Source organism: Citrus clementina, unplaced genomic scaffold, assembly GCF_000493195.1.
Source record: "Citrus clementina cultivar Clemenules unplaced genomic scaffold, Citrus_clementina_v1.0 scaffold_3, whole genome shotgun sequence".
Lineage (NCBI taxonomy): Eukaryota > Viridiplantae > Streptophyta > Magnoliopsida > Sapindales > Rutaceae > Citrus > Citrus x clementina.
Genome location: NW_006262339.1, coordinates 34,985,753 through 35,000,745, shown reverse-complemented (window position 1 = coordinate 35,000,745; position 14,993 = coordinate 34,985,753).

Genomic DNA, 14,993 nt, shown 5'->3' with positions numbered 1-14,993 from the left:
CGATGAGGTCAACGACCTACTTGACTCAGCACCATCCATGGACACTAATAAATGGAAGTAAAGAGTTGAACAACTAGCACCATCAGAGAAGAAACTCATACCATCATCAAAATTACCACCGAAACTCGAGCTCAAACCATTATCCAACACTTTGGAATATGCATTTTTGGGAGAAGAAAGTACTCTACTGGTAATCATCTCATCATCCCTCAATGACGAACAAAAAGGTAAGTTGTTGGATGTTTTAAAAGAGCATAAAGGAGCATTATGATGGATCATAGCGGACATAAAATGTATAAACCCAGTAGACTGCATGCATTACATTCACCTTGATGAAAAAACTAAACCTACTAGGGAAATGCAACGTCAGTTAAATCCTAACATAAAAGAAGTTGTTAGAACTGAAGTCCTTAAGCTATTAGATGCAGGTATTATTTACCCAATTTCTAATAGTTCATGGGTCGGTCCTATACAAGTTATCCCTAAAAAAGTCAGGGGTCACAGTAGTTACTAATTCTAATAATGAATTGATACTCACTAGAGTAATTACAAGATGGCGTGTATGTATTGATTATAGAAAGTTGAATTCTGTCACACGTAAAGATCATTTCCCTTTACTATTTATTGATCAAATGCCCGATAGATTAGCAGGCCATGAATTTTATTGCTTTCTAAATAGCTACTCAGGATATAATCAGATTCCTATAGCACCAAAAGATCAAAAGAAAACTACTTTCACTTGCCCTTTTGGCACTTTTGTATATAGGAGGATGTCATTTGGATTATGTAATGCACCTGCTACATTTCAACGATGCATGTTAAGCATTTTTTCTAATATGGTTGAACAATTCCTTGAAGTATTTATGGATGATTTTTCTATCTTTAGTGATTCATTTTATTAATGTTTACATCATCTAACACAAGTTTTGTAAAGATATATCGAGAAGAACTTGATCTTAAATTGGGAGAAATGCAATTTTATGGTAAAATAAGGTATTGTTCTGGGTCACATCATTTCGAACAAAGGTATTGAGGTTGACAAAGTCAAGGTGGATCTCATTTCTAATCTTCATCCACCTAAATAGTAAGAGAAGTAAGATCTTTCCTTGGGCATGCTTGTTTTTATAGATGTTTCATTAAGGATTTTAGCAAAATTTCTAGACCCTTAGGCAATCTACTTTCTAAGGATGTACATTTTATCTTTGATGATCCATGTCTTGTGGCATTTAAAAAACTAAATCAATTGTTGACATCATCACCCATCATTCAGCCCCCAAACTGGAGTTTACCATTTGAGCTCATGTGTGATGCATCTGATTATGCAGTAGGAGCAGTATTAGGACAAAGAGTTGATCGAATTCCTCATGTTATTTACTATGCTAGTATGACATTGAATGATGCACAGTTGAACTATTCAACTACTGAAAAAGAAATGCTAGCAGTAGTGTTTGTATTAGAGAAATTTTGATCTTATCTTATTAGTTATAAAATAATTGTATTCACAGATCATGTTGCTCTTAAATATCTTCTCATAAAGAAATATGCAAAAGTTAGACTAATTCGTTGGGTATTACTTTTGTAGGAATTTGACTTAGAATTCAAAGATAAAAAAAAGTACAAAAATGTTGTGGCTGACCATCTCTCTTGTCAAAATTTGACACAATTATAGAACCATTAACATTGAATGAGTCATTTCTAGATGAACAATTAATGAGTGTGGAAGTATTACCGTGGTATGCTGATATCGTTAATTATCTTGTTACAGGTCAACTTCCAGAGCATTGGACCAAGGAAGACAAGACCAATTTTTTAGCAAAAATAAAAAATTTCTTTTAAGATGACCTTTATCTATTTAAATATTGTGTAGATCAAATTGTTACTTTCTCTTCTCCTCTAATTATTGTGGATGTTTTGACTTTTCGTCAACAAATAGTAATAATCTTGTCTAGATACTGCCCTGGTTTCACCGGCTCCCTAGTACAATATTTTTATTATTTGGCATGATAAGCTCTTAGCACCATATTGATTAGAGTGTGGTTCATGAGGAGTGGAAACCCCCCTCATGATTTAATTGGTATTAATAAGGAATATTTAACCCACGATGCATGTTGATGTAGATACAGATACCTAAGCACCTCAATTTCAATAGATTTCTCTTTAATTTATTCTCGCCATTTTAATTCAAATTTTAAAATATTCCAAATCATTTTTACCATAAATCCAACCACCCACTTAGAAAATTAATTCTACACATAATTAAAATCCACCTCTTCGTGGGATCGACACTCGTCACCATTAATCTATTTTACAATAGATTCGTGTACTTGCGAGTTCAATAAATTTGCACAACAGAGCACTTGGTGTCTTTTGCATTTCTAGTGTCAATAGCTTGGTTCTTGCTGGAATTTGTTTTTTGGTGATAATTTTAACTTTTTAGTATTTTTGACTTGTCGTTATCATTATTTGGTCAAATTGCTTAAACTTGCTCTTTCATTACTTAAATAATAGGAATAATAATACTAATTAGTACAAGCAGTCATGTTAGATCATAAACTTGATCCAAGATAAATAAATTCAAGCCCAACTCATGGAAGGTTCTATTAGTAGGTATGGTTGGTGAGGTTTGAATTATTTGTGTTAAGTGTGGTAGATTTGGTAGGTGAAAATGAATGGTTATTAATTTTTTGTAATTTCTTATTTGAATGGTTTAGATTTCTTCTCATGTAATATAAATAACCCTTATGTCATTTGGTTATGCATCAAGTGTTCTCTAAGTTGTAGAGAGTGAAAAATAAGAGTTATAGTTGGTGAAGAGTGTTGTTGAAGAAATAAAATAGTGTGTTTTTTTAGTGTTTACTTTGTTGATTCTCCAACAAAGTGGTATCAGACCTAGTGTTCCATACTATATATAGCCATACAACATATCAAATCGAAGATTTTGACGAGAAGAATGTGACGCTGGAAAAATCATCCTGATCGGAGACTGGACACGCCCACACTCACTGTTGGAAGGTTTTTGTCCCAAAGTTGAGTTGACTCACTGAGTTAAATCAAATTAAACCGAATTGAACCAAGTCAACTAAGCCGGCGTTGACCGTTGACCAACGTTGACCACTGATCGAAAGTTGACTCGAGTCCCTCCCAAGGCTTTTCGACGTGCCGGATCCATCCATGCATTCAGAATCTCAAAATTCTCGCTCAATTTGTGAGTTATGGTAAATGGTGGTTGATATCATTTCAAGTTTCACAATTAAAGGAAAGTAAGTTTGACAACTAGAGTATTAAAATGAAGGCTCTATTGGGTGGACATGATGTATGGGATGTCGTGGAGAAAGGCTTTATTGTGCCAGAAAATAAAGCCACTTTAACTGCAGCGCATGAGAATTTAAAAGACTTGAAGAAGAAAGAGAATAACGCAAAGTATCTCATCTTTCAATCATTAGATTAAGATGTTTTTGAAAAGATTATTGATGAAACCTCATCAAAAGAAGCATGAGAGAAACTAGAGACCTCTTACAAAGAAGTAGAGCAAGTTAAGAAGGTTCGTCTCTAAACATTATTAGGAGAATTTGAGTCCTTACACATGAAGGCATCAGAGTCCAGTTTTTACTACTTTACTCAGGTTGTGATCATTTCCAATGAATTAAAAAGAAATGGCGAGAAGTTAAAAGAGGTAAAGATCATTGAAATGATACTTCGATCAGTATACTCAAAATTTGACTATATTGTTGTGACAATTGAGGAAACAAAAGATCTGGACGATGATCGAGCAACTTCAAGGAAGCTTCCAAGTATATGAAGAAAAACTAAAAAAGAAGCAAGGAAACAAAGAACAACTTTTCAAGATGGAAGTCAATGCAAAAAAGAGAAGAAAGCTCCGACAACGAGATAAGGCATTATGTCCGAGGTCGAGGTCGAGATCATAGTTATGGACGAGGTTGGAATTTCAACAATAACAACTTCAATTATGCCAAAGGTGAAAGCTCAACTAGAGGACGAGGTAGAGGCAATCCAAGATCGAGGTATGAAAAATCTCAAGTACAATGCTATAATTGTTAAAAGATTGAGCATTATGCTTCAGAATGTAGAGCTCCAACTACGAGAATTAATGAGAGAGTGAATTATGTTGAAGAGAAAAATGGTGAAGATGACACCCTTTTACTAGCACACAATGACATAAGTGGAGGTCAAGAAAATACATGGTATCTTGACACAGGTTCTAACAATCATATGAGTAAAAATAGAAACATGTTCATGGAACTAAATGAATTTGTGAGTGGTAGTGTTGCTTTTGGAGATGATTCAAAAGTACCAGTGAAGGGTAGAGGTAACATTCTTTTTCGTGCAAAAGATGGCAGTCATCAAATAATTTGGAATGTTTACTGTGTGCCCAATATGAAAAGCAACATCCTTAGTTTGGGTCAACTCTTGGAAAAAGACTATGATATTCATTTAAAAGATTGTAGTCTTTTCCTAAGAAATGACAAAGAAAATATAATTATAAATGTGAAAATGTCGAAGAATAGAATGTTTTCTTTAAATATTCAAAATGATGTTGCTAAATATCTTAAAGCCTGTCACAAAGATCCATTCTAAACTTGACATTTTCGATATGGGCATCTCAACTTTAGAGGACTAAAGATACTATTCAAGAAGAATATGGTGAAAGGGTTACCATACATCAATCACCCTGATCAACTTTGTGAATGATGTTCACTTGGCAAGCAGTTCAAAAAGAGCTTTCCAAAAGAGTCAAACTCAAGAGCTCACAAGCTACTTGAGCTCATTCATATTGATGTATGCGGTTCATTCAAGCCAAGCTCCCTTGATAAAAGTAATTACTTCCTTCTCTTCATAGATGATTTTTCAAGAAAAACTTGGGTGTAATTTTTGAAGCAGAAATCAGAAGTCTTTGAAGCTTTTAAGAAGTTTAAAACTGCAGTGGAAAAAGAAAATGGATACCAGAATAAAGCCATAAGATCTGATCGAGGTGGAAAGTTCACTTCCAAAGAATTCGTAGAGTTTTGTAAAGCAAATAGAATTCAACGACCTTTGACAGTTCCAAGATCTCTTCAACAAAATAGTGTTGTAGAAAGAAAGAAAATAACCATCCTCGACATGGCAAGAAGTATGCTCAAGAGTAAGAGGCTACCTAAAGAATTTTGGGCTGAAGCTATTGCATGTGCAATCTACTTATCCAATTGATCTCCAACAAGAAGTATGTGGGGCAAGACGCCACAAGCAGCTTGGAGTAAAAGAAAGGCCGAAATCACTCATCTAAGAGTTTTCGGAAGCATTGCCCTTGTACATGTACCAGACGAAAGTAGAGCCAAGCTGGGTGACAAAAGTGAGAAGTTCATCTTCATCGGCTATGACAACAACTCCAAAAGATACAAGCTTTACAATCCAAACAACGGGAAGATCGTGATCAGTCGAGATGTAGTTTTTTATTAAGAAAGAGAATGAGATTTTGGCTCTGGTGTAGATGACTTCAACTTCTTTCCCATTAAAAAAGATGATCATACAAAGATAAAATAAGTAGAAGAACAACAAGAGCCAGCTACTCTACCTATTTCACCAGCATCAACCATATGTGGAGATGCACCGCCATCTTTCTTAAATGAAAGAATCGAAGAACGTACAATGAGTTTTCAAAATCTCTATGAGGTAACTGAAAGACATGATAATCTTACTCTCTTTTGCCTCTTTACTGATTGTGAGCCAGTCAACTTCCAAGAAACTGCACACTAGATGAGAAATGGAAAATTACAATGGATGAAGAAATCAAAGCCATTGTAAAGAATAATACTTGGGAGCTTACTACTCTTCTCAAAGGTCACAAGGCGATCAGTGTCAAATAGGTGTACAAAACGAAAAGAAATGCGAAGGAAGAAATGGAAAGGCACAAGGCGAGGTTAATCGCAAAAGGCTATGGTCAAAAGGTTGGCATAGACTACGACAAGGTATTTGCTCATGTAACACGACTTGAAACTATTAGACTTATTATGTCTTTGGCTGCTCAGAACAAATTGAGGATTTTTCAAATGGATGTGAAGTCTGATTTCTTGAATGGATTCCTTGAAGAAGAAGTTTATATCGAACAACCATTAGGCTATGTGGTGAAAGGACATGAAGATAAAGTTTTGAGATTGAAGAAAGCTCTTTATGGGTTAAAGCAAGCACCAAGGGCATGGAATAACAGAATTGACAAGTATTTTCAAGAGAACGGCTTCACCAAATGCCCATATAAACATGCTCTCTACGTCAAAGAAAAAGATCGAGACATTTTGATTGTGTGCTTGTATGTAGATGATCTCATCTTCACTGGAAGTGATCCAAGTTTATTTGAAGAGTTCAAGAGAGTGATGATCAAAGAGTTCGAGATAACTGACATCAGACTGATAGCATATTACCTTGGCATTAAAGTCAAGCAAAAGGAAGAATGCATATTTATATCTCAAGAAAGCTATGCAAAGGAGATTTTCAAAAAGCTCAAGATGAATGATTGCAAGCCTATAAGCGCGCCAATGGAATGCAGAGTCAAGTTATCCAAACATGATAAAGGCAAAGATATAGATCTAAGATTCTTTAAAAGTTTGGTTGGAAGCCTACGTTATTTGACATGCACAAGACTATATATCTTTTATGTTGTTGGACTTGTGAGTTGATACATGGAGAATCCAAAGACCACTTATTTTAAAGCTGTAAAAAACATCATTCGCTACATCAAAGGTATAATTAATTTCGACTTGTTATACTCATTTTCTAATGACTACAAGCTTGTTGGATATAGCGATAGTGATTAGGATGGAGATGTAGATGATCAAAAGAGCACCACATGATTTCTGTTCTTCGTAGGAGATACTTGATAACTCTATGAAATGTGAGTTATTATGGCACTTCTAGACTTAAATCAATATTACTTAGAGAGTAAATGATGTGTTTCTATTGCATTTTTGTTACATTTTGCATAAACATTCATTTTAGTTTAGTCTTAATAAATTTTGTTTGATTTAGAATAATTCGTACTTAGATGGTGTGCATAATTGTAGGTGTCCAGAAGCTCATATCTCAAGGAAGGAATGGGGATGCAATAGGCTTGCAAAAATGAGGAAAGAATATGGCTACAAAAGAATTGAAACAAATCTAAAATAATGTAGTTGTTGTAGCTGTTGCTGTAGTAACCATTGCTGTAGCTGTTGCTGTAGCAATCCTAAAACAATGACAAAGAAAGTTTACGCGGGATACTTGCAGAATCATGATCTGCAGTTTCCTAATCTGACTTATGCGCGTCCTGGGCTTCTGTTAACCCTAATTTTTCAATTATAAAAGGAGTACACATCATATGAAAAGGGGGCCGTGAATCAATATCGAAAAAATCAAGAGAAAAAGAAGGAAAAAGTAGAATTCAAGAGAGAATAAGTCTGCACCATTGAAGAAATCTGCATAACTATTCGAATTCAATTTTCATCATTCTTTACTTGTCCCGTTACTTATTCTTTGATTGAAACGATGTATTTCATGACTAATACTTTGCTGTTTGTTTTTCTTTTCTAAGTTGTGAACTAAATTTGATTGTAGTTAAGTGACAAACAATCTTAATGGGTTCTTGATTGTTCTTATGAGTTACTGCAAGATTGTTGTAGCATTTTGCTCTAATAGCTTATATTACAATCATTATTTTGGTTGACCTCCCATTTAATAGTTTAAGTTAAGAAAGAGCTGCAAAATGGCTTGTCTTAGTGGAAATTATTAGAGTAATACTTGATCTTAATTTAAGTTTCCTAGATCTAGCTTAACTTGAGTCCCAAAAAGGCCACACTTGAGTTAAGATTTGTGAAGAACTAGATATAGGGATTCACCTTATAGGGTAGAGAGAGTGCATGTTCATAATGTCATACCTTAGGTGAAATAACAACTGGTCATTGTTAGGTTGCAGAAGGGAATGAAAGTCTAACAAGCGACAACTGATGATATAAAATAATTATGCCCAGTGATGTAGGAATTATTGCAGCAATTGGTATTAGTTTAAACAAAACAATCAGCCCATGAAGAGATTTTGATCATTCAACTATCTCATTTTTATTAATTTCTTTTTGTGCAATTCATCTAATTTATTTTATTAAATTGTTAACTTTAGTAGTCAATCAAGTTTAATTAGATTTTTCTTTAGATAGAAGGAAGTTTGCACTATCGTGATTGTTGTAGCATTTCGAGTAACATCAATTTCTGTGGAGACGATCTTGAATATTCATCACTTTATTACTTGTTGTGTACACTTGCACATTGACATCAATAGCAATTGAGTTAAAATAACCAACAGTACTGCTTTCCCATGGATGTCAAAGAAGCAACCATGGGAGATTTATTGAAGGAGTTGGGTTTGCCACAAGAAGAGCCAAGTGAGATTTGTGTTGATAACAAATCAACAATTGCCCTATTCAAGAATCCAGTCTTTCATTATCAAAGTAAACACATAGATACTCGCTATCATTTCATAAGAGGGTGTTTTGCAAAAAAAAAGTGCAAATCAAATATGTAAAATCATAAGATCAAGCAGCTGATATCTTCACCAAGCCGCTCAAGCAAGAAGACTTTGTAAAATTCATAAGTTTGATTGGTGTCACAGGATCAAGTTTAAGGGGGGGGTGTTGGATCATAAACTTGATTCAAAATGAATAAATTCAAGCCCAACTCATGGAAGGTTCCATGAGTAGGTATGGTTGGTGAGGTTTGAATTATTTGTGTTAGGTGTGGTAGGTTTGGTAGGTGAAGATAGATGGTTATTAATTTTTTGTAATTTCTTATTTGAATGGTTTAGATTTCTTTTCATGTACTATAAATGCCCCTTGTGTCATTTGGTTATGCATCAAGTGAAGTAACAAAATCTCTAAGTTGTAGAGAGTGAAAAATAAGAGTTGTAGTTGGTGATGAGTGTTGTTGAAGAAATAAAATAATGTGTTTTGTTAGTGTTAACTTTGTTGATTCTTCAACAAGTCCATGGAGTAAAGGATGGCAAGAAAATTCATATTTGACCTACATCCGCAAAGTCCGCAAGATTTGGATCCAAAAAAATTTGGATCCCTATATTAAAAAATGCAGATTGAGAGCCTAAAATTTAAAATCCATACAAAATTGGATTTTAATTAAATTATTTATTTAATATGTATAAGCATAATTAGCTCTATAATCTTCATTGATTTTGAAAAATATATTAAGAAACTAAAAATAATAATAATAATAATAATTAGAGAATATTGTAATGAATTGGTTTACCTTGAATTTTTTATTTTTTATATTTAATTTATGTTGTGAAATTTTTATTTGTGGATTTATGATATTATTGTATTTTATTTATGTTGTATTGATGTTGAATTTTTTATAGTTGAATTATAATTGAATTTTATTTGATATTATTAGGTAAATTGTTGAATTTCAAGTTATATTTGAATTTATTATTATGGATCTAGATATTTGAAAAATCTACTTGCAAACTCTGCAGATAATACCCGCATCCGGATTTGCAATTTTTTTCGATATGTGTGTAGATGCGGATATCAAAACTTCAATGAGGATTCGAATCCAGTGCACCTACATCGAAATCTAGATTCGGATTTTTTCATCCCTAGGTACATAGAGAATACGCGTCTGTGCGTGATTTTTTTTTTTTTTTTTATGTTAACTATAACATGTAAATGTATGTAAGCTTTGGGGTGGTGATTATCATTTTTCGTCAATAAGGTTATAGAACCCATTTTTCTATTATAAGTTTGTTTCACAATATGCTGATACAACTTTTAAGTTAAAATTGTTACAAAATGCAAGCTCTAGATATAAAATAAATGCTACAAATTTTTGTGTAAATTTATTTTGTACAAGCTGATGAGGTATAAATTTATTAGTTGGATGAAAATATAAAATGATAAAAAAAAATTATGTGGGCCAAGTAGCAGTTAATACAACCAATTGAATTACGCTACATCAATTTGTATAAAATAAACTGATATAAAAGTTTGTGGCTCTCTCTTTCCTTAAATTAAAAAATGGTCGTGCTTGATATGATAACCTAACTTGGCTCTTTTTTTTTTTGTATTGGTGTAATGCTTCTTCAAATGTGATCCTACTTTTCAACTTTTATATCACTTTTAAGGGTTATTGTTTATTATTTCTAAAACCAGCCAAATTATAAACCAAACTTTTATTACTAAGTTAACCAAACACATAAAGTCAAGGTAAGAACAAAAGCACATCACTCAGGAGGATTACAGTAGGATACAAAAAATTTACCACCAAATGATGTTTTACAAGAAATACCTAACTCCCTAACTTACCAAAGCTTACCACTCAAGAGGATTACAAAGGGATAAAGATGATCACTGTCCAATAATGCCATACAAGAGATATTGTGTTTCCTAAGTCATCAAAGCTCACCACTCAAGAGGATTTCAAAGTGATATAAGTATTCACCACTCAATGATGTATAACTAAACTTTTATTATTAAGTCAAACAAACACACAGAGTCAAAGTAATAACAAAAGCTCACTACTACAGAGAATTACAATGGGATACAAAAAATTCACCATCCAATGGTGTTTTCTAACTCACCGAAGCTCACCACTCAAGAGGATTACAAAGGAATACATATATTCACTACCCATTAATGCCTTGCAAAAGATACATGGCTTCCCAACTTACCACTCTAAAGAATCCACCCAAGTGATACAGACTTGCATGTAGAAACTCTAATAAGAGCACTCTCTTAAGTCACAATCTCAAAATCACACACTCTTTCTAAATTTACAAAATATTACTGTTAAATACATAACTTGGAACACCTCTTCAAGCTTAGAATAAGATCTAAATTATTTTAGAACTCAAATCTAACTTGAATTGAAGTTATTAGTTGTAAATAGGTGGAAGAGAATAAAGAAAAAGAAAATTTCACTTCAAAGTTGATTTCAACAGTAAAATATTAGCAATAAACACTCATTTAATCTTATCTTGATGTAGAGAACTCTATATGAGACACCTTAAAATTCACTCAACTTTTGACTCTCACAACTTTCCAATTATATCCAGCTTGAATATTGATTTCAGAGCAGTTGATGCCAGTTAATTTAAAACGTAAAGCCTTGTGCAGAGTTCCTAACAATAGTGAACTTTGTCGACAAAATCTTGAATATCTTTAAGAAGAAAAATATGAACTTGATTCCCTAAATTTTTCAAAACTAGGCACATTAATCTTTTTAAGTATATATAATACATAATTTAATTACCTCTAGAAAAATACAGTTAATTCAAAAAATTAGAGTCATAATCTTAGAACTAAATCTAAAAAACACTCTTGTTACATTTCCCCTTTTATTTATATATTAAGGGGTTTTCTCTCCTTCAGAATTCTAAATATGATGTATTTTTAAACACTTATATTGTGTGGGGCTTTTTTTCCTCTCAATATTTTTTGTTAACATTTAATTTTAACAGAAAAAAAGATAGGATTTGAAATTTTCATCTTAAGGTTTGAAGTCTAAATGAGTCATTTAAATTTAAGTTTCCAAATACACCCCTACACAATTTATGTGATTGGTGTATTCTCAATTTAATTTGTTGCTTGATAAATTGCTTGGAGTGATCTTGGGAGGAAGCTCAATTTCCTAACAAAATCATCTTAACCTTAACCAACAATTATTAGAGAGCTATATCAAACAAAACGTAAGCAGCATGAGAGATGCGCGTACGAGCCATTTAGCTTCACCTTGCTACAAAGCTTTATTGTGAGCAAAACAATTGCGACATTTTGCCCTTTAAGATTTCAACTTGTGGCTTACCTTTTCTAAAGTCTGTATTAATTAATCAAAATGTAAGCGCAATATGTTCATTAATATCTTGTTCATGAAACATCTTTGCAAGGTTGATTTCCTTTAATTTTTTGCATGTGCCACCATGTTTCGTGGTTTCAATGGTGCTTTCATTGTTGTGCACAGCTCCTTGGCCATCGAAGATCTTTCCATGGAAATATGTATTTCATTTTAAAGTGTTGTGCGTAGAAGTATCATTTGTTTGGATCTCTTGTGTCCAAATACGGAATCAATACGCACAAAAGAATTCATAAAAGATAAAGGCAGACGATTTTAAAGTAGTTGAACAATAATGCATGTTTCTACGGAAGTAAAAGAGAATAATTATTTCATTATCAAATTAATAAAGTAAAAATTTTAAATAACAAAACCTCATATCCCAAATCCACAAATACACCTAGTACTATCAACACTCTTGAAGGAAACAATATCTCCAAGACACACATTTTGTCACATCTCTACAAATAATGCAGATCCTAATTGAGCACCCACGAAAATACTCTCCCAAACTTTCTAATAGCTCACTTGGGAATGCTTCCTTTTTGATGCAGCGGAAGTTTAAAGAAAATTGTAGTTAGTATTAATATAATGAAAAGAGTTAATGAGTTATTTAAGTCCAACCGATATAATTAGAAGTTCGAGTTACAAAATATTTTAGCCACAAATTTTAACTATAAAATATTATGTAACTTTGATGTGTTGGTTCAAAGGATAGTGTTGAAGCTTGGGTGCTATAGTTTGCTCAAAATGTTGTTAGATTTGCTAGGAAGTGTACATGAAGTGACTAAATAAAGGTCAAGAAGCCTTTTTTTTTTTTTAATGTGGTTGTATGTTTAATTAAAATTAGTGTACTTACCTTCTTTTGTATTGGAATAGCAAAAAAGCATGGAGAGTCTTTTGGATTACTTTGTTTCAAAAGATGCATTGGAGTGAGCAAAAAAAATTCAAGTAGTCTTTATACAAAATCTAAATTCGTAAGCTATCTTTTTTTTTAAAACTTAATCTTTTATTTCTTTCAACTTTATATTTATGGAATTGTGAATGTTGATTCACCTTTAATTTAGTTCAAGTTTGACGACAACTATTTAATAGATTACTTAAGAGTTTTGGATGCAAAATTTGTTCAAGTGAATCAAGGTTGATTATATGCTTGTAATCTGTTGGTTATATTGTTAATTTGAACTAATATTAAAGCAAGTACATGCTTGTAATCTCCTGGTCTTTCATTTAGAATTATGTTACTTTAATATTTTTATTTATAGCTATTTGCCTTGATATTTACTATTCTTTTATGCATTGGCAATTAGACCTTTTTTTTTTTGTAAAATTGTTCTTCTACAGCAATTAAGTGCTTTCTCAAGTTTTTTTTTTGTTTTAGTATTATTTTTTAATCATATAAGGCCTAATGATAGATGGAAGAAAATCATGTATGAATAATAGATGATCGAATTGTGAAGTACTTTTGGGAAAAATCTTTAATTTTATAAAGATTAGAAAATGATAGGAAACTTTAAAGTCATCATTTGCTACAATACTGTCTCAGCAAGTAAGGATCAAAAATTAAAATCAAGGAACAAGATAGCAAATTTAAGGAAGTTGAAGCATTCATGAAACAACAACCGATATTTACTTAATTCTCCTTTTGAGTAATATTACTTTTATTTTCTTTTACAAAGTTATCTTGTTTTTGGACTATTGATTGTTTTTTCTTTTTTTACTTTTTAGATTTTAGATCTCTCGGTGATGAATTACATTTATGTTAATAATATTTTTCACTTTAAAGTTCTTTTGTCATTAAATTTTGAATTGTATGACCACATATTGTTATTAAAATTTATGTGAGACTATATAAATTGGCCTTAAAACAAATTTGAGACCAAATTAATTATCATTTTTATTTGGAAAAATTGTCATAAATGACAACTACTTGAGACGATTATGAAACATCACGATATGTAAACTTCAACAACAAAAAAATAGTGTTGCTAATTGTATTTTCGAACCTCTAAAATGAAGAATTCTAGTAATTATTGAGACTATATTTACACACACTTGAGACAAATATTATAGTCATTATAAATCACATTCCGAGATAAATATTATAGTCACTATAAATTACTTATTGTGACAAATATGAAATGTCATTGATTGCATTTATAAATATCTAATTTGACCATTTTGAGTACCACTTGTTACAATTTTAACTTAATTTTAAGGCAATGATTTTTGTCACAAAAAAATATTTTAACATGACGAAAATAATCTTGGTTGCTAGAACATTTTAAGATGGTCTTTCTACGACTAATGTGTGACGATTTATTTTTTGTCATAGAAAGTATAAGGTGACTAATTCTTTATCTTTAGTGACCAATTTTTTTGTGATAAAATATCATTTTTCTTGTAGTGATTCTTTAAGGCAACAAAGACTTTCAAGAACAAACAATGATAAAATATTTCTTACCCTTCTACAATTGTCGTTCGATGCCCTCTCTAAGAAGTTTCACCTTTTCAATCAAATATTCTTCAAGTACCACCTTCTTGTCTTCAATGTGAATAGGTAGAACCATATCGATCATTTCAGTTTCTTCAATTTGATTTTATGGTAAAACCTCAATCAAACTATTAAACTCAATGCTCAAATCAAGAGTAGGTTATACGTCTTTAAAAATCTCAGATAGATCAATAATCTCATCATTTTCAACACTTATCTTGTCTTCCAAGAAACATCCACTACTAGAAAAATAACCTTTACTGACACTTGTCTTGTGATACTTTTTAATAAAGTATCAGTAATTACATGCATTTCGGACATTTTCCGTGTTTAACAAATAAATATCACAAATTTGTGATACTATAGTGTCTGTAAATTAAATATCAGAGATCTGTGACAATAAGGTGTTAGTAATTAGAAAAATAAAATTTTAATTTTGTGTCCATTAGGAATCAAACTAAAGACCTCTAAACTTTAACTTTTTAATTTTAAACATTAACCACTGGGCCATGAGTTGGATTTTGATTTTTAGCTTAATAAGTAAATAATATTAAAAATTAAATTAAATTACCTAGATACTATGTCGTTTTAATGGAAGGTGTACATGAAAACCTAAAATCTAAAATTTTTAAGAAGTGAAAAA